Genomic DNA, 7,739 nt, shown 5'->3' with positions numbered 1-7,739 from the left:
AAGTTAAGTTTTTGTTGAGTATGAGCAATTGCCTGTGGCAGCTTATTTTGTCAACCTTAATATGATGCTCCCCAAATTTGTTTTTATCTAAATTGCTGGAAGTATTAGCGCTGGCCTTGACCCTTGTAAGCTGAAATTAGAATTGATTTAGCTAAAAAGAGCTTGCAATTCATGAGGAGGAGTCTTTCTTTCCCTTGACAAATATCCTGATCAATATAAAACAACATTACTATTGCCTACAACACAAATGGAAAAGAATGTGTTTAGCTTATGGAATTGATTCAAGTATTAGGTTTGCTAAAAATTGATTTTGATTAATATCATTAGGTTTTTAAACTCTAAGGTTGCAGAGTTCATTTGAGTGGTTCCCTTTCAGTCAGTCACTCGACGTTGTGTTGAGAGACAGACTGGGGGTTTGATCTTGAGAACCTGTCATCTACGAAAGGAATTTAAAATGCCAATGAACTTGGCGAATGGCACGCGCATGCCAGTCTCCGCCCCATTGCATTCAGGTATAAAAGGAGATGGTGGCGTCCATTCATTCATCTTTTGTTCTTTGTAACTTTCATGACAACATGTCAAGTGAATTCGTCTCCGAGACATCTTGCTACTGCTGGACTTAAGACACGTGCAGTGGAATTTAGCCCCTTCTTAGAGTGGAATTCCCTTAGGCGTTTTTGGCAGCGAGCCACAGAGTGACTAAAAGGGCACGTCTTGCAGCTGTGTTCTTGGGCGTGACAGACTCATCCAGAGTCCGATGGGCAAGACACCTGCATCGCATGTTTGCAGCTCAAGCATGCAGATGCAGGGTTTGTCGATACGACATGTTCTCGCAGACGGATTAGGTTTAAGGTGTTGCAATCACGGCTGGCGACGTTCTTTCTGAACTTTCTGAACTGCTGCTTTGGCAAGGTCGACCTCTTCGACGAGCAGTGATGGTGATTTGGGGTTTCTCACAGATGTCGCTCTGTCAGCCTTGGCTTCGTGGACCAACCATGCCCCGGCACACTCACCTGCTTGTGAAAAAAATTTAAATTCTGTCATGAATTATTCAACCTCAAGTTGTTCCAAACCTGTACAAATGTCTTTGTTCTACTGAACACATGAATGTATTTGGAAGAATGTTACTGTTGCAATTTTCAGTTTTGGGACATCATTCACAGAATTTGTCATTTTTGGGCGAACTATCCCTTTAAGTCAATACATTGTTTCAAAGCTCAAAAAATTAACATATTATAACAAAATATAGAGCGAACATCTGATGATAGCAATTGTTTTACACATTAGAGAAATGACATTTAAAATTCTACAGTAGACTTTCAATAGACCAAAGTTAACACACGTACAAGACAACAGATGTGCGGTGTGAATTTTTAAAGGTTACCAGAAAACTTTGTGTATGTTGTGTTGTTAATAACACAGCGCCCAACTGTCGGCTCCATTTCTCTTGGGCCCTGGGTGATATTTATGTTTGTAAGGGTCTTGGGGAAACATCTCACTTCAAACTTCAGAAAGCAAACTCTGCAACTCTGGCAAGCAAGGTTGTCCTATTTCAGTTTTCACGTCTCTAGGTCATATTTCTAGATCCAATATTCTATTTTGGGAAGGGAGATAAAGAGCAACAAGATCGTATCTAGTCAGTAAACTATTACATCCTGATGCCATTTTTTAAATCCGCTGTCTGGGTATATGCAAATTAAAGAACTGTACGTAATTATGCTAAGTTACTATTAAACTTTTCATCGCTCAATGTGCTAAATACAGTTTGAGTTTAGCGGATGCTCCATCAACACGTTTGATTTGCTCTCTTAAATGTCACATAAGTTTTAGTCTCAAAAGCAGATAGTCGAGTCCTGCGTAAATGCGCAATCGAGCACAGAACTGAGGCTAAAAGGCTTTTGACTTTCTAGACACCTTTGTTTCTTAACAACTTCCAAAGAGAATGACAACCCACCGAAAGTATCTTGGCCTTTCTGCAGGACATCTTCCATTAGTGCTGAAGGAGTTTAAGCTTCCTGCTCAGGTAGACTGTAGTGACTGCACTTAGCAAATGCTCTGTGATCACTTGGATCAAGAGCCTGTTTTTTCTCTCATTTAAAGCTTTCCTATCACAGTCTGCATCAAAGAGAGACGAAGATGTCTAGACATTATGTTTTTAACATTATGCACATTATGCACTGAGAAATTATTTTTCTCAGCGGTGTGTGTTCTAGGAGTGTCTAGGAGTTTCTAACTACCATAAAGAAAAAAACAGGAAGCATGTAAACAACTCTGGTGGGCAAATTTAATGCCTTACGGTGAAGTTTTGTGTATTTTACACATGATAGTGACATTACTGCATTATTTCACTGCAGTGTATTTAACTGCAGTTTTGTGTTAAGTAATCCTAACCTTGTATTTCATTGACAGACATGTATGGTATGGTAATATAAACATGCTTTGTGCAATTTATTGTATACACAGTTCCCCATCATAAGGTTGTAGAATGGTGCACCACAGGGTAAATCAAATTGTCTTTTTACTGTTTTTCACAGTAAACTTTATGATCATTAACTTCAAAATTTGAATTATATTTTACTTTAACCTGTAAAACTGAAATTCACCTTCCACATCACAGCAACCTCTCGAATTTACAGGTATGTGCTCTACGACATAAGGTTGTTCCTGTTGAAGCATGCCTCTCAGCTGCTAGTCCAAGCACTGTTCATATCAAGACTGGACTACTGCAATTTACCACTGGCCTGTCTTCCAACCAATGCAGTTAAGCCCTGATCCAGAATGCAGCTGCACATCTAGGTTTCAATTAGCCTAAAAGAACAAATGTAACACCCCACCTAATTTATACTTCACAGGCTGCTAGTTGTCGCCCGCATAAGGTTTAAATTGCTGATAAACGCCTGGTTGTTCCATCAGCTTAAATTCTCCTTGTAGCATTGCCCTGTAAACTAACGGCACTGTTTAGCGTGTTGACAAAATGCTTATATGCTCTCCTACTTGTAGTTCGCTTTGGATCAAAGCGTCTGCCAAATGAATAAATGTACATGTAATGTATTGTTGAGATCATTTCATTGTAAAATATATGGTTAATTCTTATTCCTATTTTTTATACAGTTTATCAATTAACGGCAGAAGATTAAGAAGTATCAATTGAATGAAATGTCATATAATATAGGCGAGACCGGGGATGGTTGTAACGTGGGTCAGTTGTAACACATCCAATCTCTCCAATGAGGAACTAGTTACAAAATCACCTGATTCAAAAAATTTTTTGATTTTCACTAAATTTTGTTATTTGTGTGATGGTGTAGTATTATTTCATACAAGTTGTTGATGCTAATGTGTTAGCTTTTAGCTGTAAGGTGAGCTAATTCATGTAACAAGACTCTACACACAAGCAATGTTCAAGTGTTCATGTTTAATTTTAATATGGTCATTACTATGACTGAGTAACAAACTGACAGACACATCCACATGAATGTTAACTATTCAGTTCTTTAAGGATGATGCTAATGTAACACACACTCACCAACACAAAGTTTTCAATTGTTGAAGCCGATGCACATTTTGCACATTTTATTCAGCTTTGTAACACACACACACAAACAAACTAGTTATCCTGAAAAGTCAGTGTTGAAAAAAAATCTTTAATATCCATTTTCTGTCATAATCTTTGGAAAAGAAGTGAAAACATGATGACATCACAGTCCTGTGTCATCCACCGCAGTGCATTGAAATACAGGGGTGAACGGTAATCGCAGTTGCTTTTTACATAATTTTACTATTTTGGTGATAGGGTCTTTGTTTGCTTACTAGTTCAGGTCAAAAGAGCTCACCCGTGTCACTGTAATACGTTGGTAGGTTGATCTAGATAGGACCATAATGTAAGTATATTTAATTATTTTGCCCGTTTTATTGTCATCTAAGTGAAAATCTATTATTTTTAATAAGAAATAACAGGCTTCCAAGTAGTAAAAACGTTTCAGATTCCAAAGTGCAGTACAGGACAAGTAATACAACAAAACCTAATACTTATACTTAGCTTTCTCAGACCACCAGTTCTTAGTCCTAATAGTAATGCCTGCCTTATCACCGTTAATTATTAGCAACTGTCTTGCTGTATCTCCACTACACTGTAACGAATTGCTGTAAAAACTACAGCGTTATTTTACAGAAGCTGACTGTATTTTAAATAATACAGAATATTGCTGTAAAGTGCAATGCATTCTGGGGTCACGTGACGGATTAACTCAATGTACAGAATATTGCTGTAAATTTCAAATCTACAATGGCGGGATGATCTTCAACAGTCGAGATTGGGGTAGTGCGCAAAATGAATGATTCACACCTGTGGTAATTTATCACGTATTTTTTTTCCATATTTGGTAACTATCATACTGGTAACTTTATATAGAGGTATCTAAATTCGCGGTTCATATTGCTAACCCCGGATTCAACCTCCATCCGCGGGGACCGAAGGAGTCTTGCGGGGTTTCAGCAGCGCCGTCGCGGTAAGATTTCAAACATTCTCCGTCGCTATAGCACCTGAGGACAGAAGTTGTTCATGTTATTTAGAGTTTTTGTTCACACCAGGAGTGAAGGCGGTATGTGACGAGCTACAGTTCATTGTATTAGTAAGTTGACGGTTGTTTTTTTAATGTTGAACATCGCGCCCGCCGTAGACTCGGTAAAAGTTACATGCTTCGACAGTTGTGATACCACACTCGCTCGTGATTATTTTGTGGTGTAATTCAAATTTGCAAATGCAGTCATCCGTTAAATCGAGCGCCCAAATTAAAATGAGTCACCATAGCTTGAGGTAAGTGGATGTTCACGGAGGATAGCCCGGTAAAGTGATTAATGTACGTAACCATCTAGATATACAGTATATGTATCGGAGGCCAGATGAGAGCTTGAGCAAAAGACGTTAGCGACACCCTCATTGTATAGCAGGCCTGTCTCCCAAATAGGACCGTTGGTGGGAGTGAGACCCGTTACAAAATACTAGTGTGACAATTTCTTGACCGTGACATCCCTAACGTTAGTTGGATTACATTTCTGTATAAGTACGGTTTTAAGTGTAAGTTACTCTGTTTAATTTGCTTAGAGTTTGGTTGTAGAGTCACTTATACTAAAATGTAGTTAAAATGTAAAATGCTTAAAGATAATTGTATAGTCACTATTAACTATTACTATTGTCACATGTATAATTGTTTGTTTTAGAACACACTTTGCTATGCAGGCCACTGGATGCTGACTACTGAAGGTTAGGTTGTGTGTGACTGTGACGTGCTCAGCACAGCTTCATGTCTGGCCTTCCCACTCTGTTCATAGCATGTTACATATTCAATCTTGAGTACCAGGATGGGGCAGCATGTACTTGGAGTCCAATGAAAGGTATTAATTGAACAACTTCCTTACCTGCTTTTTATAGATATGTTAATGTTATATACCTGTTAAGACCTTTAAAACAATATTTCTCAACGAGAGATGCAATTTTTTTGGGCAAATTATTTAGAAGTCTCCCCTATTTAACACTAGCAAGCTGATGATTTAATTCATGTGTTTTAATATAATATATTTTGTACATTTAATATATAACATTTAGTTTTTCCTGACTCTTTGTGGATATTAATCCAGAGAGTGGAACAAGAAGCGTCATCTAAAATGCCAGGATACAGAAGAAACAGGTTGCAGTGAACCCACATGTCGCCGCTCTTCTAAACACAATGATGAATATTCAGTGTAATCGATGAAAAGTAAGAAGCACACACACACACACACACGCACAGACACACGCACACACACATACACACACACACACACACACACAGATCTCATCATTGAATTACATCATTTTATTATTCTCTGACTGTATATGTTGTCCTCTGTTTTTCTCTGACTATAAATTGAATATCTAACATTATTCTCTTGTTTCGTTTCCATAGTTCCAGCTACTTGTTGTGCTCTGATGGATCAAGATGTGGACCGTTTTACAGACTCACTTGGGCCTTGTTTTGCAATGTTGTTTCATGATGGTAATGTTGGTTAACGTGTTGTTTAAACATGAATGTTTAAAGAGCCATGTTGGATACTATGAAGTTCTTACTGAATAAAATTATTTCATGTACAACAACGTACACAATTTGTCTGTAATGTATTTTTGTATCAATTAAAAAAAAATAAACACTGTATATCCAGTATGCAAAACATACTGGATATACAGTGATTTATGTATTTCTTCTAAATAAAGTAAATTAAAATCAAGCAATTTGTTGTAAAAAATACAGCATTATACTGTTGCTATTCAAAATTACAGTTTTTCCTGTATTCTGCAATTACAGTAAATGGCTGTAAATTAAATTACAGTACTGTGGCTGTACAATTTACAGTAACTGGCTGGCAACCCTGCTGCCAGTAGTTTACTGTAAATTTTACAGGATTTTTTTTACAGTGTAGCACGGCGCTAGCAATGCCAGTTTGTGAATGCCAGTGAATACATACCTGATAAAAGCTCAATAAAGAACTGATAAAAGAGCAATAAATGTGCAAATGTGAAACGGGGGAAAGGACAGTGCCGTATATGTGTGGAGCTGAAATGTGCATTAGTTTTAAATTGATTTGCTTGCTCTGCCTGCTGATTCAAGGCAATTTTCTGGGGCTGAGATTTGGACATCGGCCTCTTAAAATCAAACAATCTCGCGCATGCATTGAAACACTGAGCGTCTAATTCACAAGCAAGATGTGTTGCAGGGAGACAGAGAGACAATTAAAACATCCACTCAATTTTATTCCTCCAAGACTCCCTCTCTTCTAAAGAATGCACTTGCAAAGTCACCGCTGCAAACAATTAAACAGAAGACCACATTCTTTGTGGCACAAAATTAACAGCTGTTTTGCCTGCTAATTGAAATGAATCCCAGCTGACCACCAATGAGCCAATTAACTTTTCGCCCTTCCTCTGAATGGGTGGCACTAGGGGAGACATTTGCCTTTGCTCACTTGATAAAAAAATCTTGTTTTTTCATAGGCTTTAAACCGTACGAGCATTCTGATCCATAGCTCACTGGAAGTGTTGCGCATGTTGTCCGTGTCATCGTGGTTTCCTTCTGGGACTGAGGCTGAGCGTCGTTGTAATGAGATTACTGAGAAGTGTTATTTAAACTCTGAATGCAACTCCTATTGTGGCTGAATATTTGTTACACATGTTAAGGGAATGTTTTTATTAACAAAACAGTCTGTAAATATGTCAGTGGTGTCGTAAAATACGATCTTAAAAACAAATTATAACATGCAACAGACCATGATTATGCATACAGTAGAACAATAAATATTAGAGATGCACCGATTTCTCCACCGATACCGATATTCAAGTGATATCTGCCCAATCAGATTCTGAAGGTTAAATGAATATTTCTTAACTTTCTGAATGTATTAAAATTGAAAAATCAAACTGGTGATATTTCATAACATTTTCTAAATACAGAGCAAAAATTAATTGCATTTCCCAGTCCTCTTTAGATTGAAAGGATATAGCCGATAGTGTGATAGTTGTTTTTATCGACCGATAACGATTTTTGGCCGATATATCGGTGCATCTCTCATATATATACAATAAGTTGTTGGAGGCTGCATCCAATTTAAATCTTTAACATTTTATTAAAATGATATTTTCCTTACTATACACCATTTTGTTAGTCTGCTGGAGTTGCACTTGTTGTCCAATGTAAAATCTGGGTCAT

The 7,739-nt window shown here is 37.5% G+C and overlaps 1 long non-coding RNA gene across 1 annotated transcript; it reads left to right on the top strand.

Annotated features, from left to right (window-relative positions):
* The first annotated feature begins 4,141 nt into the window (after positions 1–4,141).
* LOC130411296 (uncharacterized) lies at positions 4,142–6,254 on the top strand. The gene is made up of 3 exons (XR_008905057.1): positions 4,142–5,394; positions 5,638–5,756; positions 5,946–6,254. It is a non-coding gene; the product is annotated as an uncharacterized LOC130411296 (long non-coding RNA).
* The last annotated feature ends 1,485 nt before the right edge of the window (positions 6,255–7,739 follow it).

This window comes from Triplophysa dalaica, chromosome 2 (assembly GCF_015846415.1).
Source record: "Triplophysa dalaica isolate WHDGS20190420 chromosome 2, ASM1584641v1, whole genome shotgun sequence".
In the NCBI taxonomy this organism is placed as follows: Eukaryota; Metazoa; Chordata; class Actinopteri; order Cypriniformes; family Nemacheilidae; genus Triplophysa; species Triplophysa dalaica.
Note: the sequence above shows the minus strand (reverse complement) of the source record. Positions and strands in the feature narration are given on the sequence as shown.